At 38.0% G+C, this 23,205-nt stretch overlaps 1 protein-coding gene across 1 annotated transcript in view; it reads right to left on the reverse strand.

The window, feature by feature from the left end:
- The window catches only part of CTNNA3 (catenin alpha 3), a 475,445-nt gene that overhangs the window by 142,018 nt on the left and 310,222 nt on the right, over nt 1-23,205 (reverse strand). The gene's annotated exons all lie outside the window — the stretch shown is intronic.

Raw genomic sequence — 23,205 nt, forward strand, 5'->3', positions numbered from 1 at the left:
ATAAATGGGACACAATTAAAAAGGAGAGGAGAAGCAGAAGGAAGAATAAAACCAATAATCTCAATAAAATATATCCCAAGTTATCATTCACTTTCTAAAAAGGAACACACAGTTCAAACTGCACATTGGTTCTGGAAAAAAAGCCATAAAAGAGACTTTGGAAGATACATTAATAGACCAGGATATGCTGGCACATTAGCAATGAGACTGCTACCTTCACCATTTTGGTCAGTTTGTTACCAGCACTCCTTAGTGTCACAGATTTGCTATAGGAAACACTGCCGTAACAAGGACTAGTAGTACTGGCAGTGCACGTGAATTGTAGTATAAAGTGAGGGGATACATTACAATTTTCAAATTCATAAGTAGCTGCTAAGTAGGAAAAAGAAAACTGCAATTTCTGCCACCAGGAATAGGTCAGGAATATTTTTGTGTGCGTGTGGTTTTTTAAAAAAATATTATGCTTAACTGAAGGGACAGTTAATATGCACAAAAACAGATTGTCTGGATAGACGCTAAACTCTCCATCACTGGAGGTGTTTAAGAGCAGGGTAATTAAAACATCTGCCAGGAACATTTTTAAATCTCTAAACCATGTAAAAGTTAATCCTGTACTAGTGGAAGAAAGAGAAGAGGGGAAGTGGACTACAGATGACATCAATATGACATCAAAATAGAGCTAAAAATGAAATTGTTTCCTGACTTGATAACCAACATTTGTTACAGTACAGGAGAACAGTAGAAGTTCCAATACTGTCAGGAAGAAAAGGCACCAAAGGCAGCATCAAACAAGCATCAACTACAAACTGTGGGACATTTTTAGAAGGGTTGGGAGTATTAATGTGTAATTATCTATTTTTCCAATACTAACTGTAAACATTTTTAAATGTTATTAAGTAAATAATTTTTTCCATTACTAGTTAAGCCTCAAAATTGAGTACTTTTTGTACAGCATGTTTCAAGCTACCAGCACATAACTCTACAAATTTTTTTTTTTTTTTAATATGCAAAACACATCCAAAAAACAATTAACTGCCAAACCCTGTACATGGCAGGGATTTTACAATAAATATTTTGAGCTTCTGCCAGGTGGAGATCCAGTCTGCATTTTGATTCTAGGATGTGGCCTGCTTAGATCTGCAGCAAGCAAGACAAAATACTACTCAGCTAACACCAAAGGAACAGATCTGTTCTGTCTTTGCTGCTCTGATTCCGAACTGCTTCCTAAACCATACTGTGAGATGGGCAAACTTGCAACCAGCTTTCAGAAAAAGTATAACTGGCATGCTTTCTCCTTTCCCTCACACTGCCAGACAGAAACATGCACAGGAGTCCCTGCAATGCTAGGCTTTGCAGCACACAGACTTCTGCACGATTTGCAAGTATTAAGTCTCCTCCTCCCTACACCTAAGCAGTCTACAACATGAGCTAGCAATAAAGCATTGACAGTACTGGCTGTACAGTGCCCGCTGCCCAAAGGGTCCAGGACACGGGCTGTAAAGCTGGGGGAGTACGAGCACCCAATTAAATACCTTCTAAGCTTGTTAAATCAAAACAGGACCTGTACATCTGACCACATTTGGACATTCCACAATTGCATATGAGAAACAACCTCTGGTTTCTTTATTTTAACATCAATACCAAAGATACAAGAACTTTTCACGTACAGTTTAATACATAAAAGTCCATTTCTGTTTGGCTCTGTAGCAGTCCCCCTAACATTCTCTTGAAGGTAAGAAGTTTGGAGTTGAGACTTCACTGTCTTCATTCCTATTATGCTTGACTCAGTTTCACAGGATCAGTTTTCTGAGCTAGGGGCTCTAAATTTCACCTCAATAATTCTTAGGTCACATTGGTCCCATTTCCATTCACCACACTAACTACATAGTTTAGGTTTTGAAATCTGTCCATCATGGCTGAAATACGACACAAGAAATTTCTAACTTTTCTGTTCAAGCCTTCAGTAAGACATTATCTGAAAGTCAAACCCTATTTCCGGTTGAAAACAATAAAGTCCTTTTTTCCCCCTGTATTTTCTTCTTTGTTCTGGTATATTTACCAGGGGATTGGCTCTGTCAAAAACAACAATGAAACCATGTAAAAAAGCTATTTTAATAACAGAAGCACCATAAAATTTTTATCTTGCCAAATGCAGTAAAGAGGTAAACTGCTTGGAAAGATCACCAAAGCTGTTACAGCATGTAGTCAACTTTATTAAATGAGTGAATTTAGAAATCCAGACAACTCCAGATATTTCCAGAAATACAGTCTTGAAACAATCACTACATGCAAAAACGACAGCACAGGCAGGCATCCTCATCTAATGGTACAGAGACTGCACCGACACACAGACTGATGGACTCCAAGGCTACAGATCCACAAATCATCTACTCTGACCACCCAAATAACACAAATCATAGAATTTACCTAAGGCTTCCCTCAGGAAGTCTACAGCTAAAGGTTAAATCAGTTACATTCTATATAAAGGCAATTAATCCTGAAGTAAACATTTCAGGTGCCAATGCTCCTTATGGTTCCCAAGATAAACTGTTCTAATGCTCAATAACATACTAAGAAAATACTTAAATTCACTCTGAACAAATGTGGTTTCCACAAGCGTGACAACACCTACATTCCATAAAACAATTCTGATTGACATTAATGAAATAAAAATCCTGCCACATCTACGTTGCCGAGCAGGGTACAGACCACATGTCTTTGTTTCGCCTGGCAACCATGTCAAGCTGAAAGACCTAAGGCTTAAGCAAGGCTGCTAAAGCTTGGCTAAGCACAAGTATACCACTAGCTTTGTTCTTCTATCTGGAACTTCCCCAGGTAGCCAAGATTCATTACATTAGGGTAGCAATCATGAAAGGCTCCTTTGTGTAGACTCTCAAGCAGTTCCAAATCTGTAGTCATTATAGTCTTTGTTGGACATTTCCAGTATAACTGAAAAAGGGGACGTTCACCATTCTGGTGTTCATGTTGTAGAAGCCTAGCCATCTCAGATTCAACAGGAACAAAAACAGCAAGCAAGAGGTAACTGCCACTTTTGATCATCCAAGCAGTGCAATACAATGCTGTTTAGTAAGACAATCTCATGCTCTTCTTTTGTATCATATTATCTGACTCCGCTCCACCCCCTGACTTGATTTTAGGAAAAAAATCAAACTTGGCAAGAAGCTTTGATTTATGTGGTTTTTATTACAAAATCATATGACGTGTGTGTTCAAAATCCTTTGAAATACTTGAATATCACTAATATTTTGATGTTCAGAACAAAATATAAGCAGAAATTACAAAAAACTGTGAAGCCACCAGTGGCATTCACATACAAAAAAAAAAAAAACCCAAAAAACAAAACAAAACAAAAATACAAAACCAAAAAAAACACCACCATCCTAAAATCCACAACACGAATTATTTAGACTGGGGTATTCTCAATATGATGTACAAAACTTGAACAGATACATTATCACACAAGTGAAATGGAGTTTTTAAGCCTTCCTTTCCTAGTGAAAAGAAGAAAAATCAAAAAGAAAAAACACATACTTCACATCAGGGCTCTCATGTTCCTACCAACAAGAGACTAAGCTGAAAATGTTTTAGCCAATTTCTTAGCCTTCATGGAGCTTAGCTTTTCTACCTCACTCCAACTATAATTTATGGCATAAATTTATCATTATCTGAATTGATCTCAGGAAACAATGAGAACAAAACTAATCTGAAGTCGCTATTTCATCACAGCTTGGATGTGACCCCTGGATCTAAAACAGGGTTATAATTTGTTGCTAGCCAATTAAATATAGCCTTACTCTATGTTATTACAGCATATTCAAGCTGTTCTAATTCCATCATTATCTATCATTACTTTTTCCCCAAACATTGTCCCAAGTGTTGCACTCCTGCACTACAAATCTCACAGTTCAGGTAAACATTACCAGAAAGTTGTTACTGCTCCTGCTCTACTGCTTGGGCATACAGCCAGGAATTAAATTAATAGTTTTCAAATACCTCCTTGCATTTCTGAGCACAAGTTAGCTGAGGACAGCACTTATTATTATTACTTGTACTGCACTAACTTACCTATGTCCTCATGAAGTATTGGATAAACCATACTCTACACACTCCGTTGAATAAAAGCCAGTATCAAGAAGTTAACAGAACCATAACAGAAGATTACACAGGTTGAGGGAAGCCAGAGGACAGAGCAAAATGACGACAATAGTAACATAATCCTACATACCTTCTACTAACTAGCTTCTGAACACCTGATGGCTACATAAAAGTACAGGTAAGCTAAAATGAGATTTGAGGTATACACAGTGAATGTACCTTTCACAGAGCTACTCCTGTGCATAATGAATTAAAAAGAAAAAAAAAATTAAAACAAAATACCCCAAACCAAACAAACAAACAAAAAATCACACACCATACAACTGAGACAGTGTTCATGGGGTAGCCTTAGACTATGGACAGTTACTCCTTTCTTTCAGAAATAACAAACTGTAGGTCAACAGACATCTGTCACACAAGTAGGGGGAAGCAATGTTCAGTGAGATGGTGCCTTAAAGTAAAGGTGAGTCATCCAGCTTAAGGTCTGGCAAAAAGAGACGAGATAAGAAATGCATAGCAAAGTTGGAGTAACATTACAAGAGGATACTTTGATAGGTGTTTTAATTAAATAAAACAAGGAAAAAAAGAAAGGACAAAGGTCTGATATGGCAGTGACTACAGCAGAAGAAAATTAGAAGTGTATTAGAAATAAAATGTAAGGATATTGTGAATACTGAAAACTTTGTCTATAACCAAACCAAGAAAAAGTCTTAATTGTTTGGGTGTTGTTTGGTGATTATCTTTTCTTTGCAGCTGAACAGGAGTTGGTCACCCAGCTTTACATTCATCTGCACCTCCAGTAGATCAATTTCCAACAAAATTAAGTGGGCAGATCCACCAACTTGACACAGTAACAGCAGAGCCAAATTCAGTCAAGTATTTCTCCAAAATGCTGGAGAAATTTATCTCCAAGAAAAGGTCAATTCTGGCCTAGTGAGGTTGAAGCAGGTGAAGTTGAAAGAGCTCACCTCAGGATAACATGGTTTAGCAATCGAATCAAAACAGGAACATATATAGCTTTGGGAATAAACATTCTCAAACCATTTTATTCATCTGGGACATTAGAAATACCTTATAAGTCTACATGTACAGTCTAAGTGTAATTGTGTACGATCTCAGGCGATAGGGGAGAGAGTGTATTCAAGCCCCTTCACACTTACGACTGAATTCTCAGGCATCCATTTCATTTATCTCACTTTCGTCAACACCTGTAACTAGCCTTCTGATCACCTACAGATTTCCATGCCATTCATATTCTTATAATTCTGCCTCTATAGAAGGTTGCTACAAAGATGCATGTGTTAAGTTCATCCAAAGTGCTAACAAACAAAAGTTAAGTCATTATCATACTACCCTTAAGAACTACACTACCAGAATTATTTCACTGTGTTTTCTGTATGCACTATCTTCTCCAATTATATGCAACAACATCTCAAAAGCAGTCACCACATCGAAAACGAAGACCTTTAGGAATGTGTTTCTGAAATGAGAATCTTTTCTATCCAGAACTCAATTCACACTTTTCCAAACAAGATGTAAAGACTGGAGTCCCTACAAAAAAAGAGGCTTCTGACACTGAATTTATGTTTCTGGTTGTGTCACATTCTATTACTCATTTTCTTTTCTTCACTGGCCATGCTAAGTCACCTTTACCGACACTGAACAGTAAACAAAGTTACAGTGACTAATATTTAAAACAGGTTAGCATGAAAAGCACAAACTCTAATCAAAGCATGGGCAACTTTGCTCTTCAGACTATACTGGCTAGCAACTGACTACTTCATCCTAGCCTTCAGAATGACGACATGCTTCACTCGCTGTGCGTGGCTGCGGTATTCATCTTTAAGGGAAAGGCATGGATAACTACATAGAAAAGGAAGATTCACCCATACAGTAGTGTGTATACAGAAAATGGATTGCACTCAAACCTAGCTGCACTCAAAGCAAAACACAGCTCTCGTGGACTCAGTCAAAAAGGACTTCAGACACACAGCCCAGAAGTGTAGGGCTTGTGCATAGATGACAAAGATTTACTACCAGCCTCTACTGCAGAAATGTAAAAAACATCCTCACAAGGCAAAGTCCAGATGAAGACTCTGCTAATTTGTTGCCTTCTCTAGTCTGAACAAATTGGCAAGCACAACAGCCTCTGAAGTCTGTGTTTCTGAAGAACTGCTCGTGTTCATGGAACATGAAAAAGGTCACAAAGTTCTCTCAATTTGCATGCAGAGCAAACATCTCCAAAATCTGATACATGATTGAGAACCCTGGCCCCAAACACTAAGCAAATTCATGTTTTTCAGACTATGCATCTATTGTATATATGTTAACATAATCTCTGATGAGAAAGAATTATTTTGTGCCTTAATATTACAGGATAATTAAATGTAGCTGAAAACTGTAAGTTTAACTGCCATGCTGCTCCGCGAAACACAGTTATGGGTCCATACTTGCTCCAAAGTAAAATCTCCCAGAAATTTCATGTTCTGGCTATGGCAATGAAGTTTTGAGCTGAATGCAGGCTGGAATTCATCTGGAGCCAAAAGTAAGGAAACATGTCTACAATCAGTTCTTCCTGCGTACAGAACAATAGTACTATTTAAATCAATGTAAATAAACAGAAACTGAATGCAAAGCATCTGATATGACCATGGAGTTTTGTTACTGGAAGACAGAACTTTTTATTTTTATAGCTAAAGAAAGTATAATGGAATGGTCATATCCAAGGTGAACAGTACATTAAATGTGTCATTAGATTTTATCACTTCTAGGTATCAGAACGCATGTTTGTTTCAAATCAAAACTATATCTTATATTAGTCCAAATTCATTTATGTAATGTGAGCAGTTTCTAAGCATATCTCACAGGAAGTATGTGCATGAATAACACATAAAAATGACAAAGAAAACTATTTTTTGAGCTTTTAGAAGGTGGATTTTTTTCCAAACTATTACTGAACTAATCATCTCATTCTGCTTCACTAAAGGAATTGTACTGCTTGGGACATTACTCAGTAAAGAATAAAACTCATGTTCAACTATTTTTTGATCTAAGAAAACCTAAGGTTTTTCTTCCTCCTTTCAAAAACGATGAACCGAATGTCTAAAAAACAGTCTTACAGCTGGGATGGAGTAAGTACTTGTCATAATACAGTCTGGAAATTGACTGGTTGGGGAGCAGCCCTGCTGGAAAAGGACCTGACATCCTGCTGGACAACACTCCAGAATGCAAGTCAGCAGCATGCCCCAGCAACATCGGAAGCTAACAGCATAGCAGGCTGAAAGGACAGCAGCACACTCATAGAATGAGAAAGGCGACACTTACTAGATCACATCTAGAAAACTGTGTCCAGGTGTCCGGTTTTGGGCCCCCTGATACGAGACAAAAATCAATAAAAGTAGAGCAAATTCAGTAGAAGGCCACCAAGAAGGTTAGGGCTGGAGCTCTTAGCCTGTAAGAAGAGGGAGAGAACTGAGCTTGTTCAGCCTGGAAAAAAGGTGGCTTCAGAAGGACCCAAGAGCATTCCCTCAGCACACATGAGGGAACTAGAAAGATGACAGTCGCCTTCCAGTCATGCATGGTGGGAGAACATTCTGACAGTGGTCAGAAATTGAGGGAGGCTCTCACAAGAGAGAGCACAGACACACATAAGAGTACTTTTCACACCAAGGTCAGTCAAACAGTGGAACAGGTTGCCTAAAGAGTTTGTGCAGTTTCTGTCCTCAGAGATTTTCAAAACCTGACCAAAGTCTAGAGAAAGGTAGTTTAAAATTCAGCACTGAACTTGCTTTGAGCAGAAGGTTGGGCTATAGACATCCTAAGGTCTCTTTCAACCCGAATCATTCTATAATTCTAAAACAGATAATAGAAATTAAAAAGATAATTATCAATAGATAATGTGGCAACATCATGAAATAGTATTTCCTGACGCAAGGACTATTATTAAAGAAACCACAGACACATGTTGGCAGTCTGCTAATTTTTTTTCTTTTAACAGAAAATTGTGCCAAACATTTCTGTCAAGCTATGGCTTGTACTTCTCTCAAAAAAATGCACTGAGGGAGCTTAAACATCCAGACATCCCCAAGCTCTCCATATTTAATCCATATTTAATCCTAATAAAAAAAAACCCCAAACTTGCAAGTAAAAAACAACCACTATAATAATAAAAACGTTTGAGGATATATGACATTGTTGCTTTGGCATCTGCCATGAAAAAGCCATTAATATAAGAATGATAAGAAAAACCCCTAACAATTTAAAAGCTTTGAAAGCTAGGTATCTTGTCTATAAAATATTTAATCATAAAATGTATTTCAGTCAATATAATTAAATAAAATTGAGATCATGTTGACAATACAGCTCTAGAAAACTGACAAATTCTACCTAAGGGATAAGTGCCTTCCAAGACTAAATTAATTACTTGCTATGTTTATTAATAAAATCAATTTTAATTGTTCACCAAATTTTAAAGATTAAATCTACCCACACTGAAAATTGCTAAAAGCAGTTTAAAACTTAGGGAAGATATTTTAACCATTGTATCAAAAGTGACACAGCAAGCTTGTACTTCCACAAGCAAACTTCCCTCCTCTTCTGAAAACACAAGAAGTTTCATTCACAGCACACTCCTCTCTTTCACAACATCCTGAAAAACTTGTCTCTCAGACATTATCAACTACTGATAGTTTTGAGGAGTTATGTATACAGGTGGTATGATGGGATAAACACATTCCCCTAAGTTTTTACATTATAATCAGAAAAGATTAAGATACTTATAGCTTCAGACAGAGGCTCAAAAATTACAGCAAGAAGTAATGATGCAACAATAACACAGCAAACCCTAAAATACTAAACGCAATTGTTAAAATACTTAGGACAAATTATGATCCAACATAATATTTCAAAGTCGTATTTGCAATCTCTATTATAGCAGAACTAGCATTTAAGTAACTGTATGACTCTGTTTCTTCCTCCTTTCCAATCACTTAAAGCAGTAAGAATGATTGCACTGGACCCACTTAGTTTGATAGTGACACAGATTATGTTTGGTAGTAAATTTTATAAATTAAATAGAGATTTATTTATTCTGAGATTATTAGGTAACTTCAATTAAGCTTCGAGAAAAGGTCACCGAATAAAATTGGTACATATTAACCCACTATTCAAATCTAGCAAAGGCCTTCTTGATATCAACCACTAAGGGCAGATTTAACTTTTACAGTGTTATTACAAGCTACTGGCCAATAATCTTGCGAACAAACTACGAGCAGACAGGTAAAGCAAGCCCTCAAAACCAAACAGAATCGTGGGGTGAGGGGTAAACCAACAATACTGTGGACATTAATGATCTGATACTGCAAATTAGAAATTAAATACGATCCGGCACAGCTTTATCTCCTGATGTCCGGGCAGTGGTTGCTAGTGATAGACAGAAATACGTTTTTATTACAGTGGGATAAAGTTTTTGTACTTTATTAAAACTATTTGTGTAGCTTCACTCAAAAGTATACCTCCCATCATACTCTGACACTGCTGAGAGACATGGTGCACTCCTCAGGAAGAAAAAAAAAAACAAAACAAAACCAAATACAAACAAACAAAAAACCAAAACCAAACCAAAACCACGCACACCAAATACAGTCCTCTAAAGCTCCCCTACCTCCATACACAACTATGTCTTTGGTTTATATAGGGACTACATGCTTGTTTCTAAACGCATTTGGAAACTTTCTACAGGAAAGGCACACAAAGCTATCTTTAACAGTTTAGGGACTGAGCAGAGAAAAAAATAAGAACTTCTGAGACAAAAAAAAAAGACTAAAAAAGAGAAATTACTATTATTTTAGTTTAAAATGTTAATGAAAGTGTAAAAGAACTGAAAATGAGGTAAAGTATTCAGGATTCACATGTAAATGGAATTTTTTTTTTGTTCTTGGAGACAGAAGGCAAAATAGACTTCACGCTTAAAGACCGATTTTTAAATCCATCCGACAGCACGTCTCTTCCAGAACTAATTCACTCGACCTAAGAAGTGAAGCAGACAGCAGATCACAAAATATGTTGGGGTCTTTTTGCCAGTGAGATTACAGATGTCTGATTTGCATGAAATTAGTAATTTCAGTTGGTAAGTACTTTCACTTTCTCTATTTTGCAATAAGCAAACATTTCTGTTTCTGGTTTACTGAATACAGTGTCTGTAAACAACCCAGTGAATGTTTTGAATATGATATTCAAAAGTATGCAGGTGGATCGCACAAATCCCCTAGTTTATTTCAGGAATCAAAAGTGCATTTTCCACTCAGCCAAAAAAAACCCTGTTCCTCAAACTGTATTTTTCGTATCACAATACACACAGCATCTAGTATCTCACTTGTGATCAAGCCAATCACAACATTGGTCAGTTTTAGCTACACTTTCAGTTTTCTGACAATTACTTCCTTGAGTCCATGATTTCTGTATGTGGGGGACAGCTATATTTTGCTCAGAAAACACAACACTTCACAAAATTTTATGAAGCCTCAAGACTTACTGATATATAGAAGAGGAAATTTTAAAAAATAATAAGAACAGAGTTTTGTTCACAATGTTTCATTTGTTATTTTACACTCAAAACCATAGTGGAAGTCATGTCTTCAATAGTGCTCCATCCAGAACTGGAGCTCCACTATCTGCAGTTCAATATAAACATTCAACTGAGAACAAAGATACAGCAACCATTTTTAGAAATGTAAGCTTTTTCTGCATTTCCTTAGGCTGGGCAAATGCTCCATCATGGTATACCAACTATACTAGTATAAAAATTATCAGAACTGGTGACAGCTGAATTTGCTGACCAAATTGGGATAAGCCATACTGCAAGTTATATAGCTACAGTAAAGCTTTCTGGAGTATGCAGGCATAAAGGAAACTCTCCCTGGGAGTTTACAGTCTTGGGACTTGATCTTGAAAGGCATTAAAGCACTAAAAAACCCTGTGTTTAAACAGAACACCCGTAGTTATCAATTAAGTTAGCTGCATACTGAAATAACAATATAAAAACCAGAAAAGCTCAACATGTATGGTACAACTGTTGCTTCACATACATTTTAAAGTACATTATGCAAAAAACTCAAGCAAAGCAGCAACAAGAAAAAAAAACAACCTGCTGAAAATGTATTAAATCCACCCAACTAGTTCCTCATTTCCTCTTAGGATTTCTAATAAAACTGCCACCATTACAGACAACCTTCTTTAGTAGTCATTTGTTTAAATGCCATTAGTCTACATTTCCTGTAACAGTATGGTCTGAGCAAAAGAAATCAAGAGCTGACGACAACAGCAAGTTTTCAACTTAACACAAAAATGAATTACTGAATAGACAGACAAGTAAAAAGTTTTAGGGAAGTTACATAGAGATGGAGACCCAGAGGTCGGAAATCCCTAAAATGCCTCTGGAAACAATAGGTAGAAACAGTCTGATGAACAAGGGAGACTGACAGACATCCTCAAATATATCCCATGTCACTCCTGCAGACAGAAGAGCCCAGCTTCAACTTTTCACCTGGCTGCTGCCACAGCCAAAGATCTAAGCTGCAGTAAGCACTACCCTGCCCCTTCTGGCCCCTGGAAGATTCTTCTGCCCTCCCTAGGCCTCACCGCATGCTACTGGCCCCTCACTGCAGGCTCCAAGGACCTTGCTAGGCTTTCTCTCTCTGTTGCAATCTACAAACACTCAAAATCTTCTTTTGCTGATCTTCTCACTCAGTTAATTTTTAAGAGACCTAGACCAACACAACTGTGAACAGAAGAAAAAGCCAAAAAGCGCACATCTACTATTTTCTTTCCATCTCTAGCAGCACTGCTTCCAGAAACACACTTCAGGTGAGGCACTTGTCTTCAGTAATACCAGGATCAGCAAAGGAGAGCAGCTGCTTGTGGTTAAGTAAGAAGAGTCAATACTTGTAAAAAATATTTAAATTCTGATAGCCTATTAATTCATTGAAACTGTACCACTAAATCTTCAGCTACAGCTGGTTTTACACATGAATGAAGTAACATGTTTTTGTGCTGATTTATGTTCTTACTTTAGTCATGTGGTTAGAACATTATCTGTAGTATATCCTCTTACTATTACAGGTTAATTTGGGTAAATCCTTGGCCAAGACAAATACTACTATCCTGTTTTCCAGGCCTAATTTGAATTACTTAGTATTAGAAGTTATGGGGGTTAATGGTTCAATATTAAAGGAAGTTAACTGAAAGGGACAGTGAAAATTCAGAGTGAATAAGGTAATTTAAGACTGATGATTATTTAATATCCTAGTAGGAAGAGATGTGGACAATATAGGAAGGCATCTTTATTCCTCTGTTGTTATTAAGAAGCATTTCTGAAGCCCAAGTGCAGAGACTTGTATTAATGAAATTAGGAATGAAATCAGGTCCCTACACATCATTCACATTATCATCCTCCAAAAGAGGAATTCAACACTACCTGAACTGTATGTCAGCCACCATGAAAAGACTCATTTTTTTCCCCAGCTGTTGGTACTATTTTTCTAATGTCTTCAGTCCCTTAGTCTATTTACCACATGCCGAAACTCCAGCAGAATATTGACTTAAAACAGGATCAAGAAAAAGGCAACTATTGCCTCCAACAGAAATGTGTATTGCTAAGGAAATGAGAAATGGGGTGAGTTTTGAAGCATCGCTGATTATTTATTCATGCCTTGATTCAGATACAAGTAAAACGATTGTCAGAAGGATGTAGTGCACTATCCAGAAAAAAAAATCCCTATGAGAACATCCTTTCCCAAAAATCTATGCACTATGGGTAATAATTCTGCCTTTGAGATATGGCTCAAGCATCAACAGCAGAGTTTGCATTCTTCAAGAATTTCAGTGATGCTATAGCAGAAGACAAAGTTAGCATGACTGCAGTCATCAATTTAACATTCATTTTGCATTTTCCTAGAAACAGTGGAACAGAGACAGAAAAATGGTCTAATGAGAAACACACATACCTTATCTCTATTTTCTGCACAAATGTAAACACAAGTTCACATCTTTCTAGCATGTCACATCACACAGCAAGTTCCAAATAAATTAGAAAGAAATTCTGGTTGAAATTATTCTGTTTAAAATCGCAGTGACAAGCTTTAGGATGGTAAATGAAACTTTTTCTAACTCAGAAAAGCAAATTAGCCCAGACTCTGCATCAGTATCAACAATAATGCACAATCATCTAAGACATACAGGAACCCAACAAAGTGGTGCTGTACTTGCTACTTTCACTATTACTTCCAAAGCTGTTCTTACTGATACACATTCTAATGACTTTTAATCTGGAATTCAGTAAAGTAGGTAGTCAAATTGCCAAATATACATTGTGCTTATCATTCCACAAATATAACACAGAAAATCCACTTGTCACCTCTCTTTGCCTTCTTTAATGACATTTTAGCATTTCAGTTTCCAGGAAGAAATCGTGAAAACACAAGGGTAGTCATCTGCTGCCTTGAATTTGATGCTACCTCTACTGAGCTTTCCATTTAAAAGCTCAGTTTAAAAACCTGAAAGCTCATCAGAGCCGTGAATCAGCCAAAATCTGTAATATTCACCTCTTCACACTTCTCCAGGTCAGACATTTCACTGATAGACATGCTAGAATTTCCCCAAATCACTGAAGTCTGACCTTGCATCAGTGACAGATGGAGAAAGTGAGTGTACAGGGAAAAAAAAAGAAAAAGAAAAAAAATTATTGTGCCTTCACTTTCCAAGCTTGCGCAGACGACACTAGAAATTTCCAAATAGATTGTTCCTTAGCTGCAGCTCATAGGACAAATATGCATGTACAAAAACATGGACCATGCAGCCCCACTACGTTGACGCCGCAGCTACATCGAAGTTGTGTCTGCCTCATTCACTTCCCTTGGTGCTTGCAAGACTAAGTGCTTGTGTTTGTTCCCCACCATCTACATCACCAGCTACCATCACAGTGCTGAAGCACCCATGAGGATCCCCACTACACTTCCAGTAATCCAGTTGAAAAGTATCTCAGAGTTACGTTAAAAGCTGATAATAGTAATATGTCCAATGCATAGAACACAGTTACATCAGATGGAACCATGTATCAATGACTTTAGCTTCTCAGTAAACTTCTCTATTACCGCATGCCATAGCTATTTATATTCTCTGCTCTTTATTGCAGTCTGACCTTCTCTTCCAAAAACCATGCAAAACTACATCTCTTAATAGTGGTATTAATTTGCTGCCTTGTACTACTTCAAGCTTTCCTACTGTATGACCACTCTCCTTCCCAGATTCAGTAGGTTTTCTATCACAATACGTCTCTAATAATGATGTTTTATTGCCTTTCTTTCCTTCCCCAGTACTTTGCTGCAGGACTGTCACCAACAAAATGTGGCATCTCAGGGAAACTTATACATTCAGAAAGAAGAATGAAGTTCAAGAGATAAAAAAGAAAGCTCTTTCTAGGAAGAATACTCTCAAGTTTTAAAGGCACAGGGAAAAATAAATTGTTTATAAAACATTCATAGCACTTTTGTGCAGTATGAATCTACAGCAAATGCCCTCCAGCAATTTTAAGAAACTCAACCATTCTCATGTCCACTAACTGCAGGTGTGTCAAGCAGAAGAGAGGATAAAGCAGAACAGCTTCTCTATTGCTCCAAAAGTTGAGGCCACTCAGGGTTGGTATTTTTATTTATTATTACAAACTGATAATTTGTTGAAGATTAAAGTTAAGACGGAAAATCTCAAGGCATCTTGTAGTTAATTACTCTCTCTCCAAGTACTATCATAAAACAGCCAAGGAATCACAGCCAATATGAGTCTTTCAGGGGAATCTAAGAGTCAGTATTCTTTTCTTCCCCTTCAGACTCTTAATTGGAGAAGTTCAAGCCAAAGCAAACATCTAGCTGAGTCTACTTGTATAAGAATACAAACCATTAGGCCTTCCAATACATTTTGGTATCCCACAGCTTTAGGATTCCATAGTACCCCAACCACCTAAAAATGCCACGTTTTATCATCTTTTTAAAACAACAGACCTCAATATACTCAAACAGAAAAAGGCAGCATCCTACAACTACTCATGTCAGTAAATTATGCTAGAGGATATGTTAAAAGTTTTCTTTTTTGTACCATTTTCAGTCCCTATCAGATAGCCAGACTGGAAACTGGAACACAACTGGTTTTGTACATGTTCCTTTTCTGCAGATAGCCCGTCACATTAAGACTGCAGTGTTCTGGTGGTACAAAGGATCATCCACCCAAATAAAATCATATATTATTATGATACTTCAGGACTAGACTAACAACTTTTTCCATACAATGTCTCCTGATAGCTGGTAACAACAGCTATCTACTAATACTGAAAATAAAAATTAACTTCCAACACCAAAACTGTGCCACTGTCAGCTCAACCTGGCATTAGTCTGCACTGCCACCAAAAGCAGTTGCCTGCTCCTCCTTTAGACTCTTTTCCCCTCATTCCTTCCCTTGAGCCAGCAAGCAGCATTCATACATCCACAGGGCAAACTACATCAGGCAACTGACTTGAATGAAAACTAACCTTCTTGCTTGCCTCCCAGGTTAATTCCCAGCTGCACCAGTTTCCTGATCCAGATCGCTCAAGAGCTGTATGATTGGTTTTGTTAGTCACAAGGGAAGGAGGTAGAAACAACAGCTTGAGAGAAAAGAGGGAGATCAAGTCCCTAGCAGCACTGATGACGTATGCCAGATTAAATAGGTTGTGGAACAAAGGTGTAAGAGAAGGAATTAAGCACAGGAATGTTCAAGTAGACTACCATAGCTATCAAGGTTAATGACAATTTCTTCATTAACTTCAGCAGCATTGTGTATGGACTTCGCTAAATGGTGAAAATCTACATGAAAAATGTTATCATTTCACCAAAATATATTTTCTTTAGTTTCAGAAATGTTATTATTAAGGCATGATCCTTTCTCCTGGAAACCATGCCAAGGCACATGGAGTACTGTGTCCAGTTCTGGAGCCACCAACACAAGAAGGACATGGATCAGTTGGAGAGGGTCCAGAGGAGGGCCACGCAGATGATCAGAGGGCTGGAGCACCTCTCCTATGAAGACAGGCTGAGAGAGCTGGGGCTGTTCAACCTGGAGAAGAGGAGGCTCCAGAGAGACATTATAGTGGCCTTCCAGTACCTCAAGGGGGCCTACAGGAAAGATGAGGAGAGACTGTTCAGTAGGGCCTGTTGTGATAGGACGAGGGGTAATGGTTTTAACATAGAGGGAGGTAGATTTGGATTGGATATCAGGAAAAAATATTTTTTACAATGCAAGTTGTAGAACACTGGCCCAGGTTGCCCAGAGAGGTGGTGGATGCCCCATCCCTGGAAACGTTCAAGGCCAGGCTGGATGAGGCTCTGAACAACCTGACCTAGTCAGGGATGTCCCTGCTCCTTGCAGGGGGGTTGGACTAGATGACCTTTGAAGGTCCCTTCCAACTCTAACCATTCTATGATTCTACCATATGTATTTTTAATTAATCTCTCAAGCGAAAGGTACTTAAAGAAAATGTCTGATACTGTTAGAGATACTAACATCTGTTTTCTGTCTTTTAAAGCAGATGGTAGAGAACTCACTGATTCACCGTGTTCTCCCCCATTACTTCTGCCCTTGCACAAGACTGCTGTATTTTAAGAAAATGGTATTAAGACAGATAAAAGGAGACGCCACACAGATGGTTCAACCAAAAAGATGAAACAATTGTGGTTATTAAAGTGATATCAGTGAAGAGTTTCTATGAGGCTAATAAAAAACTTCTTCCACGTCCCCCACTATTTAATGTACCAGAGCAAATAACAAAATGGATGACTGACTTTCTCTCACAGAAAAGTAAATATATAGGAAATGTAAATTGCTACGTTCAAAAATCCACAGCGTCACAAAAAATACAATTAAACTCCAATACCTGAAAAATATAACACATCAAAAGATGCTGCACACTTATTAGCTGTCTCATTTTTGTGAAAGAGAATTTTCAGGTTTGTTCAATACAGTACCTACTTTCCAGAAAATAACATGGAAGCAAATAATATTCATCTATCTGTATCAAACAGAAAGGGCTAAACAATTTAAGTGTAAATCAAAACACAGTTCAAAGGAAAGACTATATTACCCTGTTCATTTTTATAAGGGAAAAACACACTGATAACATGTTTAATTTTGAGAAAATACATTTAGACAACATTCACATTTAAAGCTTTAGTAAAAGTTACAGAAAGCATAACAAAGTTATGATCACAGTTTTAAGAAAGAACACAGAGAATGTGCAAGCCCTGGTTGGAAATTAGAGCTTCTCAGGTGAACATCTGTATGTGTGAGGCACACTGCTCTGACTATTAGGTTGCTGAAGGCTTCCATGGTACTCTGCACCAAATTGTAGGTGTAATGAGTGTACTCTGGAAGAGGACATAATACAAGTGGCTTGTGGACTGCACTGGAGACTTTTGTCTGTATCTCTTCTACAAATACACACACACTCTCCAAAAAACACCTCAGTTACTCAAGTCTTGGTTCCACAGTATTTCTGAATTTACTGATAAAACTAAACATAGACCATTTCACATGATTCTAAAACACATGCAACCAGCTCAATACTGTCTTCTAGAGAGGCAGGAAAGAAAGCATCACTACAAAATTGCTAAAATTACTAAATTTCAAAGACAGAAAGGCTACAGGAAGGCTGCAAGGGCTTGTTTCTGGCCAGGAGTCTTGGCATTTTTTGCCATTCTCCTCACTGCAGGTACATGTATCAATAGAGCAGCAGATCTGTAATAACAAAATACAGCAGTCGGTTCCAGACAGTCATGCTGGCATTGAAAAAATGAATTAATTATGCAGGGCAAGCCAAATATAAAATGTTAAAGACAGTTGTGAGATTATTATTTGAATGGCCTGGAAATATGACGTGTATAAATATATTCCCACTGAGAGGCTCAGCATCTTGCTTACACTAATACCTCTCCATGTTACTTGAACCACCACACTGATTTATTTACAAACTCACACAGCCAGAAATTCAGCTTCTATCTTGAGTGGTGTTTTAACAGTCACATACCAAGCAATATTAAAAATAACTAACAGCATATTAAGTTCCAAGCAGCAAGAAAAGATGGCACTGAGAATGAGAGCTGTATCTTCCACAAATATGCCAAGTACTATGTTCATCAGTTTAATTTTTAAGTATTGTAGGAGGGGAGACAGCAAATATAAAAATAAAAACCAGCTGCAACAGTGAATGCAAGATACCATACACTAAGTACGTTGAGAGATCAGAGCTCAGGCAACACAGGTCAATACCATACCACATGTTGTCTGTTCCAGTCTGTGACCAGCAGGGCTGCAGAGTAGCAGCAGCTGCTTCAGAGACAGTTTTCAAGCAGGTCTTTTGACTGTTGGCCATGTCTAAAATCCATTTTGGGAGTCAGTAATTTTATTAAGAATTTACTAACACTAGACTTTGCAGTGTGATTTTACTGAATGGTGTTAAATAAAATAAGCCTAGCCATGTTCAACATCTCCCGGCCCTGTTCAACATCTTTGTCGGCGACATGGACAGTGGGATAGAGCGCACCCTCAGCAAGTTCGCCGACAACACCAAGTTCTGTGGTGCCGTCGACACGCTGGAAGGGAGGGATGCCATCCAGAGGGACCTGGACAGGCTGGAGAGGTGGGCCCGTGCCAACCTCATGAAGTTCAACCAGGCCAAGTGCAAGGTCCTGCACCTGGGTCACGGCAATCCCAGGCACAAATACAGGCTGGGCGGGGAATGGATTGAGAGCAGCCCTGAGGAGAAGGACTTGGGAGTGCTGGTGGATGAGAAGCTCAACATGAGCAGGCAATGCGCCCTTGCGGCCCAGAAGGCCAACCGCATCCTGGGCTGCATCAAGAGGAGCGTGGCCAGCAGGTCGAGGGAGGTGATTCTCCCCCTCTACTCTGGCCTGGTGAGACCCCACCTGGAGTTCTGGAGCGCCAACACAAGAAAGACATGAATCAGTTGGAGAAGGTCCAGAGGAGGGCCACGCAGATGATCAGAGGGCTGGAGCACCTCTCTTATGAGGACAGGCTGAGAGAGTTGGGGCTGTTCAGTCTGGAGAAGAGGAGGCTCCAGAGAGACCTTACAGCAGCCTTCCAGTACCTAAAGGGGGCCTACAGGAAAGATGGGGAGAGGATGTTCAGTAGGGCCTGTTGTGACAGGATGAGGGGTAATGGTTTTAACATAGAGGGAGGTAGATTTGGATTGGATATCAGGAAAAAATTTTTTACAACGCAAGTACCTTTGACGGTCCCTTCCAACTCTAACCATTCTAAGATTCTATGATTCTATGATTTTATTACTTAAAAAGACATAAATGACGGATGCACCTGGCTGGAAATAAACATTTTTATTTGGATTGTGAAAATGCTGAAATTTCACATGGAAAAGTGCGCTGAAATAGGATGCTTCGCAGATGTTTTTGCATACCTTAAACATTCTTAGTCAAAGAGTTCTTTCTGTGGGAAAGGGGAGAGATGTTTAAAAAGTTGTAATTCTGTGTTTTATCTAATTTCTGCATTGAATTCTATATTGAAAGGAAAATTACATCTTAGCAAAACAAACCCAGCAAAGCCAGACACCCAAAATCGATCCTAACGCACTGCAAACCAAAGTAATAGTCTGATTTAGAGCAGAATACTAACAGGGCTGTTTTCAGGAAAGAAGCAAAAAGAAATATGACAAGAACATTCATCTTTTGTCCCCGAGAGGTTTTTGAGTGAGGGAAGATGAGCCTACAAACATATTTTTATGCTCTGAAATTTAAACAGAAGCACTGGAAACTTCTGAGACATCCTTCAAGAGTGGGAAGACACTTAAACACCTTCTGTCCTTTCTAACCTATCACAAAGACAGAGGTGTCTCTCTCAAATCCCCTAAAAGTTGTGCAGAAGTTAATGAGTAAAATCACTTGATTTCAGCTTCCCTGTAAACAGCATTCAGAACAACAGCAGTTGTTTTAAGCAGTTTCATACATTTTCATCAGTTAATTTAAGAGCCTAAGTAGAAGATGGACTCTTCTACCACAATTTGGACGAAGAGCAGCAAATTATGGGGCCCAACTACGTCAGTCCATGCAATCCTGCTAACTGAAGCTGGTCTAAAGCAGCAAAGGGTTTTCTCTAAGGAACAGTTTATAAGTATGCAATCTAAGAGAGAAATACTCATTTTTTAAAATCAGATCTTTCAATATGGATACTTAGTAATAACGTAATTCTCCCATTTAAAAAGTTTTCAGAAATCTGCTGTGAAATATTCTCAGAAGGTTTTTGCAAGATTTCACAACTAAGTCTGCTGTCATGGGTCATCACTCCAAGTTGCTAGAGCCTAAATTTCTCTCTCCTTTTACAACAGCGTGAATACAAAGATAAGACTCAGGCAGATAGTATTCTCAGAGCCAGCATCACTATCTGAGCATATAAACTTCACATCAGAAGTGACCACAAATGCAACTGTCTCAGTGTGAATTTCATATCCATTGAATCTATGTTTTCCACATGCTACATTGTGCATCAACAATAGCTTGCTATAAAAAAGGGCATTTATATCTTTGCAAACTTCCTCCAGTGGCTTAGAAACCAGTTCTGAAATATGCTGGAATTTCTCCTTTAGATTCTGATACATTCCCAGTTAGGTGCAAGTTAAGAAGAGAAACGTGGTGACAGTTTCACATACATCTCTATTTTTATTTTTAAACATGAAGGGCAACTCAACCTCTAACGGATTTCCTGTTACATAGATTTCTTTCTAACCTAATAGCTTTATACCTCTCAATAGTCAGAAAAAAAACCAGAACTCACTAAAAACACTAAAATCTGAGGTTCTGGTTATACCAGTGCATACCTTGTCTTTTTAAAAACATCTGATAAAAATATCGGATAGGAAAAATAGGATTTAATTATTTTTCAAAGTTTATTTATCATCAAATAAAGATTAAGCTAAACCATGAACACTCATGGTTTCCTGCATTTTGCTTCCTTGCATGATGTATCAGAATGGATGTGGCTCACTGCAGAGATCACCCTGTGCCATTCTAGTAACTCGCAGTAAGCTTTAGCAAGACCTGAGTCAGCATGATCTCATCTTCAAAGGAATTGAGCCTAAAATTCGCTTTATGGGGTACAGTTTTGCCAGAACAAGCCCAAACTCTCTGCTCCTTAAAACTCCCCACGGATCTTTATGCTAATAAAAAGGCTCTAGCCAGAGCTCTTTGACACGCTGAAGCACTTCCCAGCTGATGTCTTAAGACTAGCCACTTCTGATCTCCACTTTGAAACATCTGTTCCAGCTTTAGGCTCAAGGTCAGAGTTCAAAATCAACCCTCTACATTTTAACTACAGTGCAGTACCATTAGTACAACATAAGCATGTCTATGAATTCTAGTATATAAAAGGCTTTCCTCTAGGGTTTGCCTATTCTGTATCTGCCTTCCTCCCAGTGCTACATGGAAGTTTTGCTGATCAGAACTGCATAACTCCCAAGATCCTCAGACGTTTTCTGTAAGTGTTGTTTTTGTTGCTGATTTTTCGGTTGGTGTGTTTGGGGTGAGTTGGTTTGGTTGTTTTTTTTTCCCCCCCCTTCTGTTTTAATTCAACCTTTTCAGATTTCAATCCAAACCACATGGTTCCCTTCAAAAATATATATATGTTTTTTTTTTTTTACTCTAAAGACTTAAGAACACTGGGGAGTTCTACATGCACATTTCCTCATTCCAAACTCTAATTAATATGCCCTGCAGAGATCTTAAGAGATAATTATTCTCCCTGTGGACGATTTTTAAAATGGTATGGCATAATCTGATTTACTGAAAAATGCAGGTGTCTTATCCTGCAATTTCTTACTTAGCTAAAATGCCAACTGCTTTTGCATGGAATGGTCCTTATCCAAGAAAGGACAAAATTCTGCACAATGAATACACCATTAATAGTAATATAATCTTATCACGTGCATACCGGATACTCTGTTTAGACAGATTCACCTCTGTTCTACCTTGAGGTTAAAAAAAAAGGGAAAAAAAACCTCAAACAAGAAATTTCCATTTTACTGTGGGAAAACCCTAGCAACTAAAATAGCTGTGGAGAAAAATCAGTATTTTAATCAAAATTACATTTTAGGAATTTCTGGTATCAGATGCAAAACTGGAAGTGTAGGTTTTCAATTAGAAAGCTACATCTGGATGTGTAATAATAAATTATGAAGATGTAATTGAACCCCTGGAGAAACAAAGAAGGTTGAAGCAGCTATTCATGAATTCTTACAAGCCAGCAATCTTCTTACAAAACCAGTAATACATTACATCAAATAGAGCGGGCTGTGAAACACTAAGCTGTAAAAGCTGTAAAAATAGACACTGAAACGGAATGATTCAAGAGAAAACACTGATCTGTGACATTTTCAGAATATCACACTTCGTTGATACAAGTATGTTCTTCCCAAAGTCTTGCGTTTACTCAACAGCCATAAAACGGACTTCTCAAGCCTGTAATTGAAAGTATTAATATCTGCTCTTCACTGTCTATTTTGACAACATTTAGCATTCCAACACACAAAAGGGTCAGGATATTTAGGCCACTGTGTAAACTAGTGTTCTTCAAAGAACTAATGATCTTGAAATTACGCAGCCTCAAGGCTGAAACACTCCTATCAGATTCACGCAAGTCAGTAAAATCTTTGCTCTAAACAAATGTAACTGCAGACATTTTTGTATCTCTGTAATTCTGAACGTGACAAATACAGAATGAATACACTTTTTGAAAGTTACTAGGTACCAAAAATTTACCTGTAGCTCTGCTATTTCTCACTCACTTATAACAAAAGCTCAAGCTTTTGAATTGGTGATAATCAGCAGAAATCATACTTCAACATTCACGTACACAAGAACCAAATCAAGTGGCAACAATATTTCAAGTTAAAGTTCAACACATGTATTGCTTTCTAAGACTAAAAATACTCACAATTTGCCTATCATGTTAAACTGTTCATTCAATCAGGTTTAATTCCAGAAACAG

Source organism: Chlamydotis macqueenii, chromosome 7, assembly GCF_036417535.1.
Source record: "Chlamydotis macqueenii isolate bChlMac1 chromosome 7, bChlMac1.mat, whole genome shotgun sequence".
NCBI lineage: Eukaryota > Metazoa > Chordata > Aves > Otidiformes > Otididae > Chlamydotis > Chlamydotis macqueenii.